Source organism: Gallus gallus, chromosome Z (assembly GCF_016699485.2).
Source record: "Gallus gallus isolate bGalGal1 chromosome Z, bGalGal1.mat.broiler.GRCg7b, whole genome shotgun sequence".
Lineage (NCBI taxonomy): Eukaryota > Metazoa > Chordata > Aves > Galliformes > Phasianidae > Gallus > Gallus gallus.
The window spans coordinates 66,691,047-66,718,408 of NC_052572.1; the positions used below are offsets into that span (position 1 = coordinate 66,691,047).

The window sequence follows — 27,362 nt, forward strand, 5'->3', positions numbered from 1 at the left end:
TGAACAAAAACCATGGACTGTTTCCAAGTTATGTGAGTTTACACTATCTCTCATGTTTTTAGTTCAGTAAGAGAGGACTGAGAAGTAAGTACACCGTGGGAGCAAAACCAAACCTTCACACTAATTTTTCACCTCTGCATTTCAAGGGTCACCCCAAATTTCCTATCAATTCATTTATGTGTAGTAAGTGCCTTTTTTTTTAAATATTTCTGAGCTCCCATGCTTATGTCTTGGGCTTTCTGAATTCAGTAGGGGTTCTGCTGTTGGACTGGCAAGCCAGATTTTCAACCATAACGATGAGAACCAGAGTTACAATCCCTATCACCAATAAGCAGCATGAAGCACTGCCTCCTGAGATGGAGACTGAGGGGGAGGTAGGAATTAAAAACAACAGCATGTCTTTCTGGGAAAGCAGTGCTGTTTTCCATTCATAAAAATCTCACAGTTGTCTGTCACACTTGCTATAGGAGCCTGCAGCTCCTCCCCAGCTGATGGTTAGTCTTTAGAGAAGACTCTCTCCTTGCCAAGCATGGCACGCCTTCAACTGCAGTTGTCATCACAGCAAGCCTGCAGAAAGCAGTAAAACCTGTGTGCTGGTCAAATTCTTTCAGCTAGACTAAAAAGAAAAGGATTTGACTGGGAGAGGGTTTGGGGATTTGAGTCACCTTTCACACTGAAGAGTACTACAGGATTTTGAGCTTCACATTAGCCTTCTTCACCCACAAAACGAAATGGCCCACACATCACCAGCTGAGTAAACTGAAGAACAGCTTGGGGGCTAGATTCTTAACCCAAATGTAACGCCAGCAGCACCACTGGTTTTACTGTCACAATTCTTCCTAAACACCCACTAAACAGGAGCTGTGTGAGCCTTGCTCCTGCACAGCAGAGATGAAGGGTTTTGGAGAACCAAAGGTAGAAGGACCAGATGAAACTGGAGCAGAACAGGCATCGCAGTGAATCTGAGCAACCACAGCAGGATCTCATCATGTAAGAAACTCTCTTCTCAAACAAATGCCAACATTTAAATTCAAGCTTCCTCAGGTTGACCTGTTCCTCACTCTGCTCCCTGCAGCTCACTGTGACACTCTTGATAACTGCTCACACATATTCATTTTTTGTAACTCCTCCTCCGAGACATCCACTGTGCTTCTTGAGCTTGTGTTCTCAGGGACACAGGACTGATACTTGATGTCCTTATTTGCAGTAAGAAGGATCACCAGGGAACAGTACAGAAACACACAGCACTGCCTCATCTTGCAGAGGATCTCCCTCCCAAGAAACACATCAGAAAGAAATGTGAGCTTTTTGCAGTTCATGAATGCATCTGCAAAGTTGCTGAGCACCTCTAGATTCAGAGAAGTCAAAGCACATGGTAGTCCTAGAGTTCATGTTCTCTACCTTGTGTTCCTCTCCATCAACTACGTGTTCTGCCATGCCCTTTCCATAGGCTCTGCTGCACTATGGTGATCCTGTAAAACACTAACCTTCCAGGTTGCTTGCATTACTTTCCTGAGTAGTGTGCTCAGGAAGGATTTCAGGGTTTTGAAGGCTGAGATCTCAAACTATTAACACAAGGGCTTGTGCAGTGTCAACACAGAGTATCAAGAAATTTTTCTGACAAAAACAAGAAAATTTTAGCAATAGCCATTGTGCAGACTTACAGACTGTTAGATGAACCATCTTTTGACTATTACATGCCCCCAGGGCAGTGGCACAGGATGTGGGGAACAGGGAAATAACTTCCCCCTCTACTTATACTCCAAGAGCTGTGCTCACATTATGTGTTTCACCTCGTAAGATTGCAATGCTGGGCAGCACTTGCAGGTGCTTGCATCACTGACAAAATCCAGTCTACCTACCTCACCTCTTTGCATCCATTATCTCTGCTTCAGCACTCCAGTTGCACATACACGTCAGAATTTTGTGTATAAACACTCCTTTGCAAAACTGGTGGGTTTTTTTCTTTGATTTTGGATTTTTGTGTTTCTTTTTTTTCTACATATGCAAGTGCCACTAAATGAATACAACTGTGTGCTCAGTGCATTTATGTGCATTTAATTTTAGCTATACCTCCTAAACTTCCAAATTTAGAAAGGGGGAAGAAGTATAGAAATGAGCTTTGAAGTATTTACCAGGCCACCAGCAAGTTTTCAGAAGGCTGTCTCTGTGTAACAATTTTCAATGCACTTGTTAAAATTTTGGCAGAGGGAAAACTTAATTGGTTGTTTGAAATGTCCTTGAACTGACCCACAAACCAAACTATGCATTATTGAACTGCCAAAGCATGAGATACCTCCACCAGCTAAAATGCATCTAGCTGTCCCTTACCTCTCTTTGCGATACTCTCAAATTTACTACCACATTTCAGAACGTTGACTGCTGCAATGGCCAAACATGACCAAACGTATGCATACAACGTAATATATAATCATATACTTACATGCATATATGCAGATATTTAAGTGGTTATTTTATTTCCAAACAAAAAACCACTAGCTGGACATCCTTAAATCCTGCTTTAAAAATAGAAGTGTTCCACCAACCCACAAAGAACAGCAATTCAGTCCCCATTCACTCCAGCATTCCTAGAGTGGCTGAAAGCCCTCCAGAATGGAAGCATAGAGAGTGAAACCATTTTGAGCAACACTTATGTCCTACACTAGCAACAGTGGAAAAGATGCAGCAAGAATGAAGCCCTAAGTAAAATACATCCTGAGTATTCGCCCATGGAAAGCTGTGCGTGAACTTGGTTCTCTATTCCTTCACTGTTTCAATGGGCCTGATACTCAACTTTTTCAAGCCTTCAGAACCAACCTGTCATTTTCACTGAAGTCAAAATGAAGGTCTCCAGCTCTGACATTTCTATCACTGCACTGTTGCACTTTCCTTTAACACAGGTATGACTGCAACCAGAATATGCACCATCAGATTTTCTCAGGAGACCTTGATATAATACCCATGAAGCCAAGACTCCACTGACTACAGCAGTCACTGAAGAAGACTCAAATGCCTATTTTATGAGTTTGGACTTACTCAAGGAATAGTGTCATTGCTGCCACTTCCCTGGATGAGAAAGAGCTTTAATCTCCATTCTCTGGGGAGCTGGAACTGATCTAAATACACTTGTATGCTCATATCATTCTTGTGTCATTATCTCTGATAGATGCCATTTTTTGGCATCCGTTGATTTCTGTCATAAGCTGGACCCTTTTGCTTTGAGTTAATGTTTCGTCTGCCAAAATTTAATGTAAGAAAAACAAAACAACCATAAACAACAGAACAACTGATTTAACATGCTCTGGCCCCACCAATATTTACTAAGGAAACCATTGTGAGTGGGTACCCCCACTTACAGCAGGGCTTGCTCATGGAGCAAAACTGATAGTTTTTCCCTAAAAAGTTCTTTCCAGAGCTTTCCAATTTGTGTTACACGTCTGGAAAATAACCTGACTGGAGCTGTTTCTGGTCCAGGCTTATCTTTTTCTTGGGAATTTCTAGCTAATGTGTTCAAGCCACCACTTAGAGAGGGGCTGAAGTATGGCAAAGCAGTCAACTCTCCAGGAAACAAGAGGAAGACCTAGTGCTCCATTTCTCATAATTCATCATCTCTTGTAAGTGCTAGAAATCCCCACCTTCACATTTGATGACTTCCAGCTAAGCACCATCCCCTGGTGCATGCTATGCTGAAGTGACCAGGGGAAGATGGTTTCTACAGCACCTCCAGTATCTTTGGCAACAGAACTCTGCTGATAGCACTGTCAAGGTGCACACAATGGCAATACCAAGTGCTGTATGATGCAACTGGTGGACCATGCACAGACTGCTCAAGAAGGTGCCTGTGCATTAATTAGTATTAGTAAACAGTAGTAGAGCGTTGAGCTGTGACCTGAAGTCAGTCCTAGCCGGCTTTTATATTTTACTAACTGTGTACTCAAGCAAGAGACGTTTTTAATGGAAGAACACATTTTCTGCTAAATCATTTCTGAAAAATATAACGCATAAGATTTTAAAGTGATAAGCATTTAAAAAAAAAATCCAAGCTTTTAGTTAGCTGTCAGGGGCTTATATATCATGGCTTGGTTCTTTGTTGTTTACTCAAATGTGCTCCAAAATTGCCTCTTCACAGTACTTGTCAGGATGGTCTGAATATAAAACCACTCTGCATCAAACATCCCAGCATTTGCCTCAGCTTGTGGTTCACAACCATTCTCTGTTGAAGACAATGACCCACACACTTGGAAAATATTTAAAATATATAATTGCCTGCATTTGCAACAAAGTGTGTGTACTCTCTCTAATTATAGCATTATAATAAGGAGAGTCAAGCACACAGCCTAAAGGCAAGATGCTTTTCCTGGTCTTTCATTTTCCTGGAACTTCTCTTAACAGTCTGCATGTAATTTACTAAAAAGAAAACAAGAATGTTATCGCTGACTTACACACAAGTTATAAAAGCCCGACTCTCCCATTCTCTTACTGGAAAACCAATGCCTTTAGTTCTTGCCTGGACACTTAACTACTCCATGCTCTCCCACACAAGCAAACACAAGCAGACCCTCTCCGCCCATGAGCGACTTCACTATTCCAGATTTGGTTTGTATTTTCAAATGTAGGATTTCTCTCTCTTCAGGGCTCTTCTAAACTAAGGATGGTGCAGTCATTTAGCCATTTGGCTAAATAGTAAGAGTGAGACTACACCGCTAACTGTCTACACAAAATAGGGAGGCTGTTTTCTGCAGAAAATAAGAGCAACCGCAGCAACTCAATGTTTCTGTGCAAGGGTGAAACTGCACTTTCTATATTAAAATTTGTTTATCTTTTCTCATTTTTTTTAGAAACACAGAAATGATTTTGGACTTAAAATCATTTTCCAAGGACTTAATTCTCAGCAAAAATAACATTCTGAAACTGTCTTTATAGCACATTTTCCAAAGGATCAATAATGATCCTTATCATTAAACTACTAGCACCAGGGTGCCCTGCAGTTTCCTTTTAAAGTCCTCAAAAAAAAACCATTTATCTGTGACCTGGCTTGTATCCAGCTGTGCAGAACAGACCACATGCAGTTGAGCCCCTAATAAAGTTCCTAGACAAGACTTTGACGGGATGTAGAAGAAACAGGAACAGGAAAGCTGCCCCAGAGATGAGCCAGGAAACACAAGGATTTGCATTCAGATGTAAGCCAGTCAAAAATTCTGGGTAACATTCTGTCACCAGCAGTTAGTGGATAAAAACACTGTAAATACTCCATCCAACTATTTGTTAATTTTTCTGTTAACCCTGGGAACATTTCTAGCTGCAAGCCTCTAACATATTATAATAACAGATCAGATTATCCTAAAATTTAAATTGATTTTCAAAGCAGATGATATCCTGAAGTCACCGAGGTGTCCTTACGGAGGGTGCCCCAACGAGGCTGAAGCCTTGTGATGCTGGGCCTGAGTGCACGAGGGAGCAGGGTGCACAGCCGGACTTGCTGCTGCTCCTGACATAAAAAACAGTGCGTGAGACACAGCACAATGCAGAGGTCTTGGAAAGCCCAAAGATCTGAGTTCAGTGGGACTAAGATGGTAAGGGCTTAAGCATTTTTCCATGGAGAAGATTTCTTTGTTCTTGGTTGGTTCCATCAGCACAAGTCCCAGTTCTTAAAGGCACTGTGCAGTTAAAGGGATTGACAGACACCAAGTGGGGTTTTCTGAGATCTCTACAGACATGTAAACAACTATAAAATCTCACCACACATGTTTAATAACCCGTCAAAGCTTCACACACCAAGTTCCAAAGCTCTGGCCAAAAGAGCTAAATTTGTGTTCTCATGCAAGCACAGTTCTTACAGCAGCACAACATTTGGCATGTATAACATGGAAATATACAGATGGTGTGTAATTAAGAAACATAGAGAATGCTCAGAATATTCATGTTTAACTTACAAGATGCACTGGTGGCGGGCACACAGAGGAAGATTTCTGAAGAAGAGCTCTAGCAAGGAGGACTCTCAAGAGACTCACTCATTTCTTCTTGAGATTTGAAAGCACAAACGTAGCCTTCAGACAACTGAAGTTCAGAACAACATGCTACTTAGACTGAGGAATACTATGAAGTGCACAAGGCTGTATCCCAGGCAATCAGTAAAATGGAAGTAGGGTGCATAAGAAAAAGCATAAATATATACTTACAGCATTGCATTTATTTATTAAAGTCTACTCTCGTTACAATTCATTTGTAGTGGATCTAGTCTACCAAATAGAAGAGGACACCCTTCCCAAATTACCAATTTCTGTTCAAATTGTTTTGCTTCACAATTAAAGTGACAAATGGCTACAGACAAGATGCACATTAGCAAAAACATCTGAATAAAAACTATTGCAAGCAAGATAGTAACTTTTTTAAGGTACATACCCAAAAAGCATGACACTAACCTCTTTTAAGAAATACATACAGGCAAACTTCTCATTCTCTCCAAAGATAACAGAAGAAAAAGTTCAAAATATAAAACTTTCCATCTGTGGTATTCCAGACTTTTTGTTCTCTTGCCAATTAAAAGACAGACAATAACCCAAAATATTTTCTAAAACACAGCAGGTTTCAAAGATACCACAAGATATTTTACTATATCAACTTGATAGGGTTCCCAACTAATTATCTTCCATGACTGCATTTATTCCAGCCTTTGAATGGAGTTCATAGAAAATATACAGCCATTGTATCATAAAATAAATAAATAAAATAAAAAACCCAACAACTTTATTCTATATATAAGCCAAAATGTCATGCCCAATGGTCATTCCAGGGACACTGGTATCAGTATCTAATTTCTTCTGCTTTCTAAAGATACAAGCAACCTATTAGCAATTAATGACAAACACCAGAAAATATGTCACGAATAACTGAACATCACAGTCCAGGTAGGACGAGGCTTTTGAATACATGTAATTACCAGTCTGATTTTTCTAAGTGTTTTCAGTAAGAACATGCACACATTAGATACCCAATCATCTAGCTGTGCCACAGAGTGTGCTTGCTTTGCAGCCAGCGAGGTCTCTCACTACAGACATCACTGTTCATGCAGATTCAGCAGATACCTGGACATATCTTGTTTGGAGGAATAAATCACAACCTAGAAGGGCTGTTTTGGAATTACAATGAGGAATTACACAAACTATTATTTATAAAGTAGAATCCAAACCAAAAGAGAGAAAGCGTGGAGAGGAATGTGCTGCCATGTATACAGGGAGTAAGCACATTCAGTTCCCCTGACCAGCTTGCCATTGTTTGGCAATGAGCTTCGACTGCTTCATCTTCTCTCAGAAAGATCTGCTGCCATCAGAACTGCTGATTAATTACTGTAACAGTGAGTCCAAAAGAAGAAGTGCATTATGTGTTCTTGAATTAATGCCTTGCACCTTTCTGCTGGTGTCTGGTTGGCTTCTTCCAATTGCAAACCTCTATTAGTGGCATAAGGCTGATGGGGGCACACAGTGAAAATTAATGCCACAAGCTCAGTGGTGGTAGTGTTGGTACCCTTCTCTGGATAGTACTTACACAGACTCTCCCAAGGTATAATGTCCTTTAACCCTACTGCAAATTGCAACATCCATATTCAGTGCTGAGAAAGAGCTGGAAGGACAATTCTCCGGTGACTTGCACCAGAGCTAAACTTTGTGCTGATATGCAGTCATTTCACACTGACAGCATTTTGCCTTTGCTCTGCATGCGTCCCATTAAGCCACTGCACCACATGCAGGGCAGCAGCAAAGACCCACCAGATCCAAAGGACGGTCCCCATCCTCCCTTCTTCACTTCCACCTGCACAGCTGCAAGTAAAAGGTGCATACCAGTCCCAGCAAGAAGGGCAGCAGCTCAGATTGCATTCTATCACTGAAACCACTGACCAAGTGCCAGCCTTCCTGCTTTGCTCAGTTTCCTAACCCTGCTGATCCTGTCAGCTCAGTCTAAAGTTTCAATAGCATTTGGCTACTGCATTTACACTCAAGGATCAGAGAGAGCTGGCACAGCCAGCAGGAGTTCCATTACACACAAAGCCAACGACAACGCTGCAAACGAGCCCTCAGCATTGCAGCCCCCTGCTCTGGAGGCCTTGCTTGCATGCCAAATACAAGGGTACATCTCTCTTGCTGTCCTGCAGTGGCATAGTGTGCCCCTGTCCTGATGAGGGACAGTTTTGAAAGCAATGTCTGACCTGCAGTCAGCTCTGGCAATAGAAAAAGAAATTGTGTAATATTATAGGACACGTATGCATTGCTTTGCAATCATCTGTTCAAATGAGACCACATTACTAGAGTGGAAATGTAAGCACTGAAATGCTGCTTCTGATAGGGCATGAACGCTATCACTTCTGCAAACATGGCTGTTTGTTGTCAAATTACAGCAACCAACGTCAGTGAAAACAACTCCACTGAAACAATGCACCCAACAGGCTTTGCAAAGTGCAGGAGATATCAGAGAAGTTTGGACATCTCAAATTATGTTTACAAAGGGCAAGCTCCACGTCACTGGCTGGGAGGAGTACAATCCAATGTTTCAGTGTGGTCCAGCAAAAATGCCAGAGACTGCACGGTAGAGGAGCAACATGGTGTTGCACTTGGTGTGCACCTGAGCAGTGTGATCCCCTGATGTCTCCCTCTTGGGGATGTCTGTAGGTCTTCTGACACACAGGAAGGTGGGACCATTCCTGCACACACATGATATCAGCCATCCCTTCTGCTTAGCATTCATAGGAATGCCCCTCCATCATCAGCATCAGCTTCTCTGTTCCCCTCCAGGGGGCCAGGGACTTTGTCCACTAACGGGCAACACAGGCTTGCAAGATATTCTCATCTAGTTGTAGGAAACAGAAGGATGGCACACAGACAGTAACACCATCAAAAAAGTAATTTGTGAGAGCACATGACCCCTGGGGACTGAATAGCACACTCTTACCAGATTTCCTGTCCTTAGCTTGTCACTTCTGAAAGCCTGGCAGCAGCAGGAGGCAGAATTGAGGGGCTCAGTTCCCCTTTAGGCATATCACTGCCCTTAGACCAGTTCAGAACTGTTGTCACTCTGGCTCAGAGGTGGTCACCTCTGTTGTAAGCAGGTTTCATTCCAAATTGCACCAACACTGCGCTACAGTTGACTCCAACCCTGCAATCACTACAGCAAGCAAAACACTCACGGATATCAGTGGAGATTTAACCTTACTGTCTGCCAGACTGGCACAAATGGACTATTTGATACTTCTGAAAGAGATATGAAGAAAAATAAAGCCTCAGAAGGCACTTCACAAGGCTTATGCTTAGAATAGCTGTGCAACATCAGAGTAAATCTGCCAAAGACAAAAAGGGAAGAAATTAAAAACTTTTGGCTGCACGCTTTTAAAAGATGATAGACAGTGAAACAGCAGTCAGAAGGTTTCAGCGCAGCACAGCTGTGCAAGTTAAACATGTCATAGCACTGTGCTTGGTAACTAGCCATTAAATTAAAACTATACAAAAGTAACGATTCTGGTTGCTCACTTATGGAGTATAGTTCAATGGATGGAGTAAGCAGGGGGGGATAAAAGAGCAGTATGTAGTACAAATTCATCATTCAACAGGCAGTGCTCATTCTGTGCCAGAAAGTAGAGATTACGCATGAGCCAACCCTTTGAAGACATAAGGAATGCAGGGGAAGCCCTCTCATTGCAATCCAATGCATGGAGATGGGTCAGACCATGGGCAAGGGCTAGGGAGGCAGACAGGTGTTCATCACAGAAACACAGAACAGACCTGACAAGCAGCCAGAGCTGGGCAGCTGCCCGTGCTGGGTGTGGGGGAGCTGTATCACTTGGGAATCCCCATTGTGGCATCGTCCTGTATGGATATCTCTCAGTTTCATCATTTAATAACAACCTCCTGCTACCTGTGGACTCTCTTCAACACCGGCAGGACACAATGTCTATTACATCAGCAATTAACTTCTAGAAAACAATTACTTGGGAAATGAATGTCAGCAAAAAGCCCCAAAAAACACAACACAAATATTTTAAACGGCTGTCCAGGAAGAACACATATGGTAGTGTTAACAGGGACTAAACTGTTGAGTGACGGCAATAAGGTCACCAGCCTCTGTTCTAACAAGTGCTTCCACTGAAGGATAAAGACCAATTTTAATAATTACTATTAGGAAGTCCAGTCTTCATCCAGATCTCAAACTCACATAAACCACTTGCCAGTTTCGGAAAGGCTGCCCATAACTTTCCCAGTGCTTCCTCAGCATATCCGGATGTCTCGGAAGTACCAGTGGTCCTGCCATCAGACATAAAGGCACAGAGAAGCAAGTGAGATGCCAGTGGCAGCACAGAGGGACTGCTGGAAGCTGAGATAAAGGTTTCACGTCTGCCTTAACTCCACCAGCCCCATCCAGTCCCTGCAGTCCCATGGCACATGCTGCACAGTCAATGGAGACTTCCAGTTGACCAAAGTTGTATACCAGATGCAAAGTAATGCACAGTGAACACACTCACTTGATTTTTCTTGTACCTCCTCACTCCTCCCATGTGAACCTCACAGTTTGCTCAGAACACAGGCAAGACGTACGTGACTTGTACCACTACCTGCACAGTCTCTAAATAGGGCACATTTTGTTCAGGGTGATGGAGCCACACAGCACAGTGGGAGAAGCAGGGAGCTCTCTTGGTGAGCAGTGCACGCACAGATGACTGTAAGACTAAATTCACAACGCCTGCAGAATTTCTCAAGCTAGCCTTGTCGAAGGATAATCAAGGATTATCCTTCACGGAAGTTCTGAGACAATCTTCTTTGTTAACACTGAAGAAGAAGTTGGGAACCAGACAGGCCGTGGGTTTCATACATGCATATTTCAGCAGCAAAAGTTCCTAAAAAATTGCTCTTCCCAGCAGGTTGCAACCTCCCACTCCCAGCCCACTCAGCCTGAGCATGCACCACTGAGACCTTTATGAACACAAAACGGACCAAAAGAAAACAGAACTTTATCAGAACAAACATTCTGTGGTGCCCCAGGGCACTGTCTGCCTGCCCCACTTACTCTGTGCTCCCCTAGCCTAACTACCAGAGGCATTCCATGAGGAAGAGGGAAGAATACTCGTTTGTGTCAGCAAAACACAGATGCACTGCTTTCAACAGGCAAGCTAAGTAGCTTACACGCTGTAAGTGCAGTGGAGCACAGGAGGTCCATGCATGCCAAATACAGCCAGCTGCGTTTCCTGAAGAGCATCAGGCAGTGCTGGAGAGTTCTTCCATTGCCAGCATTTATTTATTTATTTATTTATTCCCTTTTGGTTGCATTGTCCCAATCTTCTAAAAGACTCCTTCAATCAGTGACTAAGGTACAATGCCCCAAAATACACTGATGAGTATCTTCCCCTACCAACACCAGAGTAACCTACTGCTTCCCCCTTTGTTTGGGGAAGGATAATTCTGCCTGTACCACGCTCCCAGCCCTTGGAAATGGGAGACCCAAGAAAGCAACCAGCAGGAGTGGGGTACTGCTAAGCTATCAGGACAGCTCATACAGTTAGGAAAACAGCCTATGAAACACAGGTCTAGTCCCTGTATTGAGACTTGGGGAAGGTGGTCTGCAGCTTCCAGCCACAAACCTTTCTAAACTCCTAGGCAAACAGAGCAGGACTGTACAGCTCTGTATCAGTGCTGTGACGTTCTTCTTCTGTCCTCTGGAACTCATCCTTCTGCAGGTAGGAAGAAAATCACAGCAGCCGTCAGCACTCCTGGGCAGAGTAAAGTAATCCAGGTTCACCTCCCTGAGGGTACCTGTCACCTTTGAGTGCAGCCAGGAGCTCAGCTGTCTCTGGCTGCACATTGGGCAGAAATGAACTCAGCAAGATGACATCCTTTAGCCCAGGGCTCTCTGACTCAGCTTCTCCTTCTGTAAAATGGGTGTCATGCCTCTGCAGGGTAAAGGGAAGACTTTCATCCCCTTCATCATATATTCTGGTACTGAACTACCCTCAAAGTGTCTTCCCACAAATTGATATTCTCAAAGAGCAGAAACACTAGTTTCTTACAGGAGTTGACTATAACCAATGCTTTTCACTCTCTTGATATAAAATATAGGCCCATTGTTGCCAACTACCAACAGAAATCTTGATTTCTAATGGCAAAACTACAGCATTAGCAAAGAAAATAACTCAGAAAAGAAGCCACTTGTTTACAAAGGGAAAGCTGTTCCAAGGCAACTCTTGTTTAGAAAGTTCAGACATCACCATCCTGCCCTCTCCACACCCAGACACAGTATCTGATACCAAGCAGATGGTGGTAGTATCAGGTGTCTGCTGCACACTTATATCTGATACAATAAATAATACACAACTAATGCAAATTATCAGTTTCATTTTACTGCTAGTTACTTGAAAGTGCACTGAATGCATTAACTTATCTCTAGCTAAATGCAACACATCTGCCCAAACCCATCACTGAAGACTGAATTAAATTTCCTTGGCAGTAATATTATTATATATGCAGCATGTTTATCTAGCGCTGTCTCTTCTATTTTATATCTTAAGCGTCTTGGAAATGTAAAAGCAATTCAACTTGACGCCTACTCAAATACTTTCTACTAGACAATCTAATGGGTCAAACCACGTGAAAAATGGTAATGCCATTTCCTTTTGTCAGTCCCCCGAAACCAGCGAAAAAAAACCACAATACCCCAAAACCAAAGAATCATTGTTTCTCAAACAGCATGTCATATCAGCAGAAATTTTACTCTGACATTCTTCTACATAGTGTTATTATTAATACAGTGAAAGTGATACACTTCTATTATTTTTGAGAAATTATCTTGCACAAGCAGGGAATGATTAAGCATTAAGTACCGCAGCACTTAATGTAACCAGATAGGATTGCTCTTGCACAACAATCAGGAGGGAAAACTGCTATCCTCTGATGACTGAGAGTCATTCAGAGCAGCCAATAAATAGAGAGGAAAGGTGACTCAAACATATAAAAATGACCTACATGACTTAATTTAACTGATTTTCAGTAAAGGTTCAACAAGGGACCTCGTATCATATGGAGTAGGTACTAATTGACAAGAGGCGGTATGCAGTGGGAACAAGAGACCCTCTCACTCCACCTAACCTGATCGCAAAAGCACTTTTAATGGGACATCAGCCAGGACAAAAAGCACACAGGAGGAGGAAGGAAAATCTCACTGCAACTCTGTGAGGCAGAAAACCCACTCAAAGCCCAGAGAAGCAGCAGTTCCATCCACGCCAAAGCCCCATCTCTCCACACGGCCAGGACTTCTCCATCTATTTCCCTTCCCAAGGATAGCAAAGGCTGCACTAACTTTACAGGAAGTCTTTACTACCCTGTCAAGGGAACCTGGTTGGCCCTTGAAGCCATCCTACTGACTCAGCAAGGTAGTTCCATACCTTGACAATACGGGCTGGAACAAAACTGTGTTTGAGCAAAGTGACCAGTTCCCTCTTTCACAACGGGCACTCAAGAGCCAGACACAAATGCTCTGCCACCTCCTCACCCATGGCCACAATGCAATCTCCCTCAATGAACGACCTGAGAAGGAAATGGAATTTGCACTGGCCATACCACTGTGTTCTGAAGAGCTAGCATCTGTCAATAAAAAACAAGTGAAAAAGAAAAAAAAGTGCTGGCAACTCCATTGGAACATGTCAGTAGCCCTTAGTAGGGGGAAAGGGGCTTCAGATGAAATGCATATATAAAAAGCAACATACGGTACAATATTACAGTTCTACCTTCAGCTGTACCAGCAGGAACAAGAAAACCTGGCTTGTAGCACTGCAAAATGTTGGCAGGTGGTGAAATTCACAGGTAGAGGCAGCTAAGGAATGACATCAGCCAGCTGATGTCTAAATGTCTCCACTCAGACTTTCTGCTTTTTAATTGCACTTTTTAATTGCACAATTGCACAGTAGCATTACATCAATACTAACAAAGTACAACAGAGCAATTTGCTCAGCTCTGATCCCCTTTCATTAGCATATTCCTCATGCCCAGTGCGAGCTCACAGCCATGGGCAGAGCACTGACAAAAGTGTACGGCCATGAGGGAAGGAAATCACCACCTCTCGCTGAAGGAGCAGGAGCAATTTCTACTCCAGAATAAAAGTGTATCGCTGAGCCCAAAGGGCAAGTCCTGAGATTTTAAACGGTACATAAACACACAAGACTCGTCCCAGTTTGTGTCATAAAGCCTACTGAAGTGGTTCCAGGCTTTTACTTCCCCCATCTTAATCCTCACAGGATTATCACACGTAAATACTTCTGTACCAGCTAAATGGTCTGTAAACCAAGCTAATCAAACACAGTGGAGCAGTTTAATCAGTATCTAGGAGGTCAGTAAAAGCAAAGATAGTTTTGGGGATGCCTGTCTGAAAAGAGGTCACCTACCTTCACAGGGTTAACAATCCAATGGGAATGTTAGCAACAACAACAAGAAGAAGAAGAAGAAAAAGAAGAAAAAAAGAAAAGCAGCAATGGTTAACCGTGCATATCTTCACTTATATGGCTCCGAATTGCTATTTCTCCCTGACTTCTAGCCAGACCTAAACAAATTTTAACCATCTTTATGAGACTGTACAAATGCAAAGAGCATACGCGGTGCATTAAAGCAGATGCAGCATATTAAAGAGAGCTCAATTAAAGTACAGAATGCTTCTTGTAAATAAAAGGTTATGTGAATGACCACCCTCAATATAAATTGCATGACGTTGTATCCCAGGAGAGCGCCATTATCTTGTGGAACTGCTGCAAAACAGGACTTATTTGTGAGGCTTGGTGTCACATATTTTCATGAAAGTCAAAAGAAACTGTAGATCTAAATTTACAGATTTTTTATTTTCCTGTCTATCAGACTTTTTTTGTACACATGAATGCATTACCAAGAAGGGTTGCTGTACATTTCCATTCCAAGATCAGTTTCAGTAATTTAGAGTAGATTACCTAACTGGACAAAAAAAAAAAATAAATAGGTGAAGAGAAAACATATTCACAGACAATTTGGGAAAAAATGCACTGATTAATCACTGACTAAAATTTGCAAGTATTAATTGACTAATGTTTCTTTTTCTGGGAGGATCACTTGACTGTATTTTGCTGGATTGCACTATAGCATCCAATATGCTATAAAGCTGAGCCTTTACAGTATTTATGATAAGCAAATACAGCCAGGCTAACACAAGGGAAAAAAATTACATACTGTGGATTTAAACACACGTATATATACAGGAGATACAAATTTCTGCCTTTCTTCCCTTGTCCCTGCAATAAATACCTTTTTTTTTCCCCCCCAAGTACCAAGGCAGGTGGCTAAAAATCCAGATGTCTGACTCAGTCCTTCCCAGCCAAAATGCCTTTATCAGTGACCAGTATTTCAATCAGACCCCACTGCTCATTCAGCAATGCTCAGCACTGTGCCTGATTTGCAGGCTGATGCCACGCACCAGGCCAGAATCAGAGGCTGGAGTCCTGCATTACATTCTCTCCAGTGAAAACACACCATTTACAGGGTTCTTAGCTTACACCCTCCCGTGAAGTTCCTTACACAATGTTTTTAGCATGCTTTGATCTACAGGGCATGAGCTTTAAATTTGCAGGAAAAAATCTACACCTAAATATAACTTGAAATCCAGAAGATTTGGAAATTATCAAGCTGCTGGGGGATTTAATATGTTCATGAATTCTTTTTAAAGACAACATTACTTTTTAGCTGGTTTGGTTCCACAAAAGTTATCCGTATTTTTGGAAATCGGAGAGGGAGATGTTCAACTTGAATGGCTGGTATGTGAATCAGCTTGTTTTCAAGGGCATGAGTCAGGATTCAGCGGTGCCAGAGGATTAACTGGAAATGATAACTGTTAATTTTCACATCTTCTATGGTTAGGAGGAAGCGGGGCACGAGCAAAAAAGGTACATGTACACCATATATTTATAGCACGGAATGGCTGCTTTGGGGGGACACCTCACCAAAACGGCAGAGCGGCAGGAGCTGCAAAGTTCAGTAAGGCTGTTCACTCTCAGGCAGGGCTGGCACGTCAGCACAGGGTGAGGAAGCACAGCAAGCTGGAGACCACTCTCTGTGCCTGGTGAGGGAATCTGGAGGTTTGAAACCATATTAAGAGGGTAATCTGGTATGAGGTTTAGGCAAGAACAAAATACTCCTTGGAATGAGATATGTACAAACTGATATGTACTCTTATCAAGTGCACTAAAATTGCTAGGATTCATACATCTGGCACAGTCTATGCCAAGCACTTTATGGAACAGTTTCAATTGTGATTTACTGTTTGCACAATAAATGCTTGCCTCTTGGGTTTAAAACATGTAACACTGAGTCAGTGAGCAAGAGCTAAGTTTGGTTTTATAAATGCAGATAAGAAAGTTAAACATGTTTTAACTAAAAAAAAAACACACACACACACAAAAAAAAACAGAAGTATACATGATATTTCCCCCTAACTGAGCTAAAAAAAAAAAAAAAAAAGACAGCATGAAATATAAATTTCAGACAGGAAATATTCAAAATATTCACTTTCCTAGTTAAATGTGAAGAAGACTCCATAGAAAGCTTGCAGTTACTGTAAGATCTGAGCAAATATTTAACCTCACAGTGCACAGTGACATGACCTGGTGTGACTATGGACTGCTGTAGGGCGACAGTTGGCATGATGGAGAACAGAAAATCCTCCACGAGTACACCGGAGTCATCCAAGCAAAAGTGTCTCAGCAGCAAGGATCAAAATACCACAGATTAAACAGAAAACAAAAGTGTCAGCTTCTACACGCTGAGAATTGTTCATTAATTTTGTTCGATCCTGCAATATTTTGCAAATTCTAAGCTACGACATTTGGAGCGTTACTAGCTAAAATATGTTGGTTCCTTATGGCGTGTTGCAACCAATTTTGCAAACTATCACAGGGCAATGAGAGTTTTCTACATAGCTTCAGGAGTACAGTTTGCAGAGAACATGAATATGTCCTCTCCTCTCTGTACTTAGACTGGAGGGATGTCATAAGCACAGAAATCACAGTATGTGGCTACAGGATTATGGAGAAAGACAAGAAAACACTGCAACACCAAGTGCGTGTCTCAGGCATGGCTCTCCCTCATGGAAGCTCTCATGTTGGAAACTCCCTGCATACAAACACAAGTAAGCACACAGCAGGTTGGATGCGGCCCTGGACAGCCTGACCTATTGGGTGGCACAGCATTTGTTAGTTTCTTTCTTTTTTTCCTTTTTATGTGAATAATTTTTGCCCATAGCATTGCTACCCAGCCTGTGAATTCAGCATTAGTTTCATCCTACCACAGAGCAGAAGCCTTCATTTTTAGCCCAGATCCCCAGCCTGATGAGACGGTTTCGAAATGTGATGCTCTATTCCCATGTTTTCTGGCCTCATGTTGCCTGCAGAGGTGGTACTAAGACCCACTGCTCCTTCCACTGTGGCATTCTGGAAGGTGCTGAGCAGGACTTGCAGCACGACCAAGCCCAGCAGAACTGTCACTTGCCCATCCAGTCACCTTCCTGCGGGAATTCTCCCTGTTACTTAATCTAACTATAGAATAGAATGGAATAGAGTGGAATATGTAAAATGGTAATATCAAAATATAATGTATACACATATATATATAATGTTAATATGACATATTCTGATAAAGACGATAATAATACATGTAATATATAAAAGATCCTATTGTATTTTTAGTACACAGTATCTATACATATGTATACATTTGACATTATATATAAAACATATAAATTTACATATTTCTATTATGCATATATGTATGTATATAAAAATAAATACAAAATAAAGCAGCAGTTGTTTTGCGCCACTAATGAGCAAAACTGTTGTATGATTGCCCAAAACAGCCTGTAACTCTCCCAGCCCTTGACCGTGTGGAAATCTCCACCTGCAGAACAGCTAGGTTTGTTAGGAGTGCTTTAGAAACTTTGCTATTGGTTGGGTGATAGGGCTGAATAAGCATTTGGCAGTGGGAGCCACAGCAACAGCCCTTGACAACAGACTGCAGCTTCCTTGTTCACAGACACCTCCATGCTGGGGCAACACTGCTTTGAAACACCACTGCCTCTAACCCTGCAGGTGACAGTCATGGAGCAGGGCGAAGAGTGAATTTCAACACAAGCCACTAGATCATCTATGCTTTTTCTTTTCTCTGGCCTTAAGCCATGGAAGGATTGATATCCAAAACTGAAATTAATAGATTCAATTGCCACTGGCTTCCCCCACATTTTGAATAAACCTGCTACTGACGACAACTCTGTCATGGATACTTCCCTGCACTCTGCTGTCATTACAATGCTGCTGTTGATAGGCAGAGGGACAAAACAACAACGCTTTCAAACTACAGCTCAGAAAAAGAAAACTACTTGTCATCCATTCAGTTGCCCGAGCTGTGCAATGTGTGGGTTTGGATGTCTGTCCACTGCAACACATGGATGCTCCTTTTTTTTTTTTTTTCTTTTTGCTGGATTGTCCACACTGACCAAAGACACACACTTTGCAGAGCATCACAGAGGAGAACAGTAGGACAGACCACATGGAAAGGCTGGTGAAATAAACAAAGCTGTACAGAAAAGGGGAGAGGCACTGCTTCCTCTCCCCCCCCCCCCATCCCTTATATTTTCCAGTTTTATTCAGTATTATTTATAAATTGCATACGGAAGGTATTTTGACTGCCTTTAGAAAATAATGACTTTGAACTTCAGCAGTGGAAATAAAAGCTTGCAGAAGGTCACAGTACCCACTCTCTGAATACCATGAACCTAATCCTGTGATTCCGTACTCACAGGAAAACTTTTGTTCCTGTAGCTTTACACAAGACTTAAGCCCTAGATCCAGCAAGGTTCATGTGACGTTTCTCAGCTAACACCTGTCAAATGAATGCATGATGGCAGCCGCTGCCTTTTGCTGGACAATAGGAAAAGAGAATGGAGTAACATGAAGGAACTCTCCAGCAACACAAGAACTGCGATAAAGACCAGATGTGGGCAACACCTGTAATAGAAAATGGGAGGTGAGGCAGAACACCGGAGCTGCTCGCTCTCACTGCACTGAGGCATCCTTTTCTCCTGTCCCCACCTGGACTGCTGGCACTGGGCCTGCTGCGGGCCCAAGCCTGGCATGTAGCTCAGGGCCTGGAGTGGCCACACCACAGCCAAAGACTGAGGTCCTGTCAGGGTACACACCGTGCTCGTTGCCTAGGAAACATGTGGTGGTTCCTGCCTAATGAAAGGATTTGCCAGTCCTGCCCGTAAATAAAGTCCATAAATCAGCAGATCAGAGCCAAGGTCAAGGAGCTGAAGAGGAATCAGCCACGCTCCACGGGGCTGCCTCATAAACAGCAGCGCGGTCGAAGTCTTTCAAGTTCCCCTCAGCTACCAGGCAGATCCATCAACAAAACAATTGACCTAAACTAACACTGCTTTTAAAGTATTTTTCACAGGGAAGTAACACAAAAAAACGACTTACATAGCTTCCAGGCCAAGGCATTAACCTTCCCATTGCCCTGTGCCACAGGAAGGAGCACAGCCATGGCCTCAGAGAGCAGAGCCATGGGCCCAGCTAGTGGCACCTGCGAACCCATCAGCATCCTGTGAGCAGAGTTATACCGTACTGCTGAAATGCTGGGGGTACTCAGTTGTAGAAGGAGTCCTGCTGTAGTACAGTGACCTCCATGGCATGGGTACATTGGCATAGGCAGAGTTCCTATCTGTTCACTACTCAGTCGGGTGCACTGCCAGGCTGGTTTGTCAGTTTTTCCTGAATCCATTTTGGAGAGCTGACAAACTTCAGCAGAAAGCTGGAGAATGGCTTTTTGCTCCAGGCTGAGAGGAACAAAGGTGAGTGGGTATGCAGTGATTAGGTTAACTGCAGCACCATGCAGCTGCAGCCCCATCAGGCTGGGCACTGAGTTATAGCAGGAGGAACACCTGGCGTTCCTTTAGGGGATGTTTGGTTTGAAGAAGAAAAAAGCTGAAAGAAACCTGATCGCTGGCCTGAAAAGTTGCCATTGAGACCGGATGGCAGGGATGTAATCAGCTGATTTCCTGCAGTTCTGACTGCTGCTAGCAAGCACATGGATGGCCTGGTCCCATGTCTCTTCCAAAGCCATCACTGTCCCCAGCAGCTCAGAGGTGAGCTGGCATTAGTGCTGCTGCACTGCTCACTGAGACCGTGTTTCTGAGCAGGGCAGTGGGGCAATGGCACAGTCGGCAGGCAGAGGCAAACTTCACAGATCAGCAACTCCAGTACTCAAAGTTGGGTGCATACTGGGGACTTCATTTTTATCTGGTGCATTGCCTGGCTTCTCTGTGAGATCGTCCTCATTCACTTGAAGGGAAGCATCCTGGCTGTGTGTTGAGCGCTGCCTGTAGCCAACTGCACTCAGGGGATATTTATAACCATTAACGTCGTGGATAGGAGGTGAGTTTGAACGCATGTGTCACACTTACTCCCTTGCAGGGGAGCACCACTGCCTGACAGCCGAACGGAGCTGCATAAGGCCCGGACGATGCCCCCCCAAGCCTAAGCCAAACCTCCCAGCCCCGTCCCGCAGCGCTCTGCCCTCGCTGCCTGCTGACAGCCCAACTTCGCGAGGCCACTCCGAGCGTCCCCCGTTCCCCGCGGGCCGGATCCCCCGGCTGTCAGAGCCCAGGCTCCGCACCCCCCTTCGCCCCAGGGATGGCTGAGCGCCTTATATGTTCCACACGGGGGGGGGGGCCGCCCCCCCCTCCCGCAGCCCCGTCCCCCCGCGTTGCCCCCACCCGCGGCGTGGAGCCCTCCCCCCGCCCAAGCACAAAGGCCGGGAGGGTGGCAGCAGCCGGCAGGGAGCCCCGCGCGGCGCACAAAGCTGCGGGGGGAGAGGCAGCCCCCGCCCGCCGGGGCACACGCACACGGGTGGGTCCCCTACCTGCAGGTGCCTGTCCGCGGGAGCGCGGGGCTGCGCGATGCCGCCCGTATCGCATGGGGGGATCGGTGATGGTGCTGCGAGTGCTCCGGTCCCTCCTCCTCTTCCCTCCTCCTTCTCCTCCTCCTCCTCCTCCCGTGCGCGTCTGTGGCCGTGCGCGCTGCCCGGCTCGGCGGCACTACCGCCGGAGGAGGCAGGGACAGGCTGCGGCGGCTGTCAGCTACCGGAAACCGGGGCCGGGTCGCACACACCGCAGGAAGTGTGCAATTGCACACCCGCACACGCCGCCGGGCACGGGGCGGGGGTTGGCGCTCGGCACCCGCACACCGCGGAGCCCGAAGCCGAGGTCCCTGGGGATGGGGGAGGAGGAGGAGAAGGAGGGTGGAGGAGGAAGGTGAGGATGGAGAAAGGTGTGGATGGAGGACTCGGAGGAAGATGAGGATGAAGAACTAGGAGGAAGATGTGGATGGAGGAGGAGGAGGAAGACGAAAAAGAAAGATGAGGATGGAGGATGAGGATGGGGGAGGAAGATGAGAATGGAGGACCAGGAGGAGGGTGGAGGTGCGGGTGCTCAGGGGACAGAGTTAATCGGGTGGATAAGGAGGTGGAAGGCTGCCCACGGGACAGTGAGGCTGGAAGACGAGGGGAGCAAAATGGCCCCTGGGGATGGCGCTAGGCATGCAGCCATCTTCATCAAGGACATGAAGCCAGCACTGTGCCACCAGCACTAACGGCACAGAATAGCTGTCCTCATTATTCTGATGAAGGTGTGTTGACATACACCAGCTGAGTTACTCCAAGGAGCCATGCCCACATAACTGCTGCTCAGTTATGCAGATACTCAACTAACTTCTTGCCTTTTTTTTTCTGGCATGAGATCGCAGGTACAACAACGCCTGTTTGCTAATTTCATGTGGGGCAAATTTGCACACACATGCATATATACGCCTACTACGTCTGTATACAGCATGATAAAAAAGCAGTCGTACCCCAAAGCAATTTATCTGTCATGAAAACTGTAACTTTTAATTTCTTCATTTGTCCACAACTAGAGATGTCAGCTGCAACATTACTCATATGAGAATATTTTTGCAATTAATCCCAGGAGGGCTCACCATGCACTTGCATTGTTATCTCTGAGTGCTGGTTTCTCCTACAATAAAGCAAGATGTGTGCCAAAGCAAACTCTGTTCATCTCCTCTACTGGCATTTTTCCCCTTCCTTGTTGCATCACTGTAGAAAGAGATGGGCCTGGATGCTGCTGGCAGATTACCAGCTGCCTGCTCCATGCCCCAGAGGTTCCCTTTCCTCCTCCCTCATATGCCAGCATTGCAAAACTTGAATGGGCTAACACATGCTACGATGGCAACAGTGCTTATGCAAGATTATAATGGAGACAATCTGGAAGTGTATTAATGCCAAAAGCAGTGCTGTTTCCAGGTCTGCCTGTGATGCAGCAGGGGAATCTGATGGCAGCATAAACCTCGTCAGGGGAAGATTGTTATGCCTTCTGCTCTTGTTATTTTCAGTGAGATGTCATCACGTTGCTACAACACAGCAGGGATCTCAAATACATTGAAACTGAAGGTTACGTGCTAAAATCCTGAAGACTGAGAAGTGAAGTGGAAGAAGTAATTACTAGAAGGATAAGTCATTACTAGAAGGGACAGCTGTCCTCTATCCGAACACGTGACGCTCTGCTCCCACATCTTGCTCTTAGTGGAGGGACATGGAGACAAAGTATTGGTGACACTGAGGAGGGGACCATCACCCTCCTGGTGTCCACCTGCCCTCAGGTTCCTGTCAGGGCTGGGATAGGCTGCCGTTGAGGAGTGTGCTCCCCGTGGGTCACCAGACACACCCCCATCAGAGGCTACACGGGTCATACAGCTGCAAGGTGGTCTGCCAAATGGACTTTTCAAGATTCAATTCATGTATTTCCAAAAGTTATGTCAATAAGGAGCTCCTGCAGAAGACACCTGCCTTCTAAACAAACACTCTGAAAGGAATTAGCTTCCTAAAGCCAGGTGCGCTATGTAGTCAGGCAACAAATAGGACTTGCTCTTTGCTGGTGGTCTTCCACCTTTTTGTTCACTACCTGTTCTGCAGCTGAGGAGCAGACTCTGTTAGCAGTGACATTAATATGTGCTGCTGCTGAACTGTACATGAGTTTTCTTTCCTGTCTTGCTTCTCATCTCCCCTTCTCCAATCTCCTTTGCATTTTTTCCTTCCTCTTCTCTCACGTTTTTCTGGCAGCAGGACAAGTAGCCTCAAAACTTGCCCTTCTACCACCTTTTACCTGCTTCCTTCCTACTCCTTCACTTCATTGTTAGGAGCAGCCCAAGGTCAATGTCATGTCTGCACCCATTAAATAAAAAGAGGATTTGAAAATCCTGCTCAAACCTCTGATGCCACTGCTTGGCTAATATGCCCTATTATCATCACAGTGTTGTATGCAGGGCTGTAATTGCACCAGAGGGTTCTGGTTCATATCATATGCGCTGCTGACGAGCTCTGTTAGCCTAATGATGTCACCTGCCCTTCAGCACAGAATTACAATTTTAGATGAACAAGTTTTAGTTCCCTGCCAGCATTAGCAACTGGAAGGTCAGCAAGAAGCACTGCTCCTGTGAGAGAGGATCTCTTCCCAGGGTGGAGAGCTGCTGGATTGTGCTGGTGTCTTCCAGGTGGGTTGGTCACTTCTTGCATTCTTTGCTGTGCATATAGTACTTCGATGCTGAGCTCTGTCAGCACAAACACCCCAGCTCTGTGCCAGGCACCTCAAAGTAGATGGCCTGCATGTTTAGATACAGGGTTCTGTCTCTAATTTGACGAGCTGAGGAATGTTCTGTCTGCATCCCAGACTTAACATAGGCTTTATTCTACAACATTGGACAACTCATTTGCTGTTTACCCATCTGTGATGTAACCAATCGCAGCCCTCACCAGGCTGACGAGGAATTTGCTCGCCCCAGGCCCCAGTGCCTGGAAACACATCTTGTGGTGCTCAGTATGAGCTTACACTCTACAGAACTGCTTAGCAGCCTGCCAGGATGCTTGCTCTCCCGTCAGCATCAACGAAACAAGGACAAAAACAATGGGTAAAGGCAAAAGCCTCCCAATCCCACAAGCACAAAGTCTTCCCCATGGGAAAACTGGCTGAACCAGTAGGTTGCCAAATGGAATGTATGAGTTGCCAAACAGGAGGTAAAGGGATCTCTGGCCTCCTGTTTAGAAACACTTGTCCATATGCCCGAATAAAGGTCTGAAGGTTTTTTAATCATCCCTCTGTCGTGGATTATAGCACAGGTACCATGACCATGCAGAAAACAGGTGGCACCCAGTGTCTGAATGTCTTAATTAGGAACCTGCCAGTATTCCCTAGCACCCCTCCAGCACTGTACTATTTATTGTGACCACAGATGTGGCTGGGCCTGCACATTAAATGCACTTGCATGGACTCAGCTGCTAAGAATGCTGCAACGAGTCCCAACCCACAGCAGCCATCAGCTAGCAGCACCACGTGTTGGAAAAAGCAGCCCCCAGAAACAGCAGTGTGAGTTAAAACAAAGGTCTTCCTTTTTAGACGTTGTTTGTGTGATCCAGCATGATTTGATGCTGTCTGTCAGCTGAAGTTCGGAAAGAGCAACACCTGGATGGTGTCAGAAAGTCCCCAAAGCGCATGCTGGCCTCAGCCATTTTGGGAGCCTTGTGGTGTCTTATTGTGCCCCAATGTGAGAGCAGCTCATTTCAGGTATCCTTCCAAGAAGCAGGCAGACAGCTGAATCCTCATGGGAATGGCCTCCAGCTGAACCAAACATACAAGCACAGAAATTCCAGGGAGTACTAGAGTTCTCAGAGTACTAGAGAACCATCCTCCCTTTGGTCACACTCCTCTCTGGATGAAAGCGCTCAGTAGGAGAGATGCCTGCAAACAGTACTAATGGGCAGAACAAGGTGGGATTCTCTGGTGGGAAATTGGTGCTCTGAAAGGGAAGGGCAGGAGATGGGCCTGTGGAGAAGATTCAGCTTCCAGACACCCAGCCACAAGCATGGGAATTCCAGAGCAACAAGGTGGATGGCAGTTCCTCCCTTACAGCAGGAAGGTGTGTGGTTTGACTTGTAGACATGTTGTGTGGTAAGTGGAGGTGGGGTATTACAACACTCCAGCAATGCTGAGGGTTACTGAGTAAGGAAGCAAATTCTTCCTCATGGGTTGAGAGGGCTTCCTATCCCCATGTTTTCAGTAGTGGTATAGCAGAACTATGCTGTTACAGGGAGGATCAGAACAAGAATAGTCAGCGTGGCTGTAAACACAATCAGCGTGTGTCAGAAACCAGGGCATAAAGAGCAAAAGGGATCCTCAAGGGTCGAAAGTATCTTTCCTGCTGGAACAGTAATGGAGACCACAAGAAGCCAGATTCAAGCAGAGAAGCTTGTGAGTGCAGCCATCTGCAGTAAGGTTGCTTTGGTTTGGCATTGCAAATACTGCTCTGCCTGACTGGGGCAGGGCAGGCTTACGCAAGTGTTTAAGCAGACCTGTAGGAAACAATAGGTCTGAATTAAAAAGGAGTGATCAGGCAAGGAGTGCCCTGAGCTTATTTCCTAAACAGAAGGCAGCGTGGGACAATTTGAGGAACAGGGATTCAACTACCTTAAATGCAATGCAGTTTTTGTCACCTTCCAGCAGTCACTGATTAATGGAAGATTCTTGTCCATCCCAGACTCCACTGTTGGTGACTCACAACCCAGCCTATGGCACACATGTAGGCACTCATGTTTTATTCTGGACAACTTGAAGGAATGTGGGGGAACAAGTACTGGGACTAAAGAGCACCCAATACAAAGTCAATGGATCTGCTTGCACTGCAGCGGTAGTTCTCAACTTGAAAAACAAAACCAAAACAAAATCAGAACTCCTAGTTTCAAGTCAGAGTTAAGATAAAAGGAGACTAAGCATGTGTATTGACTAAAAGCAAAGTAGATAATAGCTTACAGAAGTCTACAAGGTCATGGTAGTGCCCAAGAGATATATCCGGCCTTTGGGTCAGCTCTGAAATGTCTTCTTTCAACAGCTGGGTCTGCTAAACATCTGACAGAGGTTCCTGTTGTCTTTCTTGGCTGAGACCTCAGACATACTTGTGGCCAGCTTCTCAAGTGCACAAAGTCCCTGGAGCCAGCCTGATGCTGCAGGAAACACAGTAGACAACTCCTGTTATCACAGGCATCAGTGAGGCTGCCTCACATTCACACCCAAGCATACTAGAAGAGAATCAACTTCCTGCTGGTACTTTGTTAGATTTCTTACTAGATTGCATCTAATAATTTGTAATCATGAAGAAGACAACAAATGGAAATCAGACCCTGAGTGCTTTTGAAAATGCCATGCTATTAGGTTCTTGAAATACCCTTGAGAATACAGACTGAGTTTTCAGAGTTGTCACCACACAGCTCTTTGTATGAAATTCCTGTGGATTTTAATTTAGAATCATAGGATGTCTTGGGTTGGAAGGAACTGTAAGGGTCATTCATTTCCAGCCCCCTTCCGTGGGCAGGGCTGCCACCCAGCAGACTGGTCTGCCCAGGGTCCCATCCAACCTGGCCATGAACATTTCCAGGAATGAGGTATCCACAGCTTCTCTGGGCAGCCTGTACCAGTCCCTCACCACCCTCTGACTGAAAAAGCTTCCCCCCTAATATCTAACCTAACATCTAGCCTAAATCTCCTCTCTTTATTCATAGGAGAGTTACCTCTGATCATCATTCTGACCTTCCTCTGGAGCCAATCCAGCAGCTCTGCACTTTTCTTGTGCTGGGGGCCCCAGACCTGGACACAGTACTGCAGATAGGACCTCATGAGGGCTGAGCGGAGGGGGACAATCCCCTCCCTCTCCCTGCTGCCCCTTCTCTGTTGAGTCAGCCCGGGATACAGTTGGTCTTCCAGGCTGCAAGCACACACTGCTGGCTCATGTCCAGCTTTTCATCCACAAGAACCTCCAAATCCTTCTCCACAGCACTGCTCTCAATGAGTGTCACAGTCTGTACACTTATTGAGGATTGCTGCAACCCAAACACAGCACCTTGTACTTGACATTATTGAACCTCATTCATTTCACCAGCTTGACCGCGTCCCTTTGGATGGCATTCCTTCTTTCTAGTGTATCAGCTCCACTGCTCAGATTGGTGTCATCGGTGTCATTGCTGAGGATACGCTCAATCCCACTGTCTGTGTAATTGCTGAAGATGTGGAAGAGCACTGGTCCCAGGATGCACCCCTGGGGGACACCACTCATGACCTCATGACCAGGCTCCACCTGGACACAGAGCCATTGACAACAGCACTCTGGCTGTGACCATCCAACCAATTCTTTATCCACCCAATAGTCCAGACTTCAAATCTGTCTCTCT

The 27,362-nt window shown here is 44.9% G+C and overlaps 1 protein-coding gene across 5 annotated transcripts in view; it reads right to left on the reverse strand.

Moving 5' to 3' along the window:
* KIAA1958 (uncharacterized protein KIAA1958 homolog) overlaps positions 1-21,176 on the reverse strand; it is a 60,769-nt gene extending 39,593 nt beyond the window's left edge. For 3 of the 5 annotated variants that reach the window (XR_001464886.4, XM_004949514.5, XM_015280695.4), the window contains exon 1: positions 20,958-21,176. The gene's annotated coding sequence lies outside the window, so the exon portion shown is untranslated. Of the gene's footprint in view, positions 1-15,988; positions 16,118-20,957 lie in introns of all 5 variants that reach the window. The other 2 variants (XM_040655971.2, XM_015280697.4) reach the window with 1 other exon arrangement.
* Between the last annotated feature and the right edge of the window lie 6,186 nt (positions 21,177-27,362).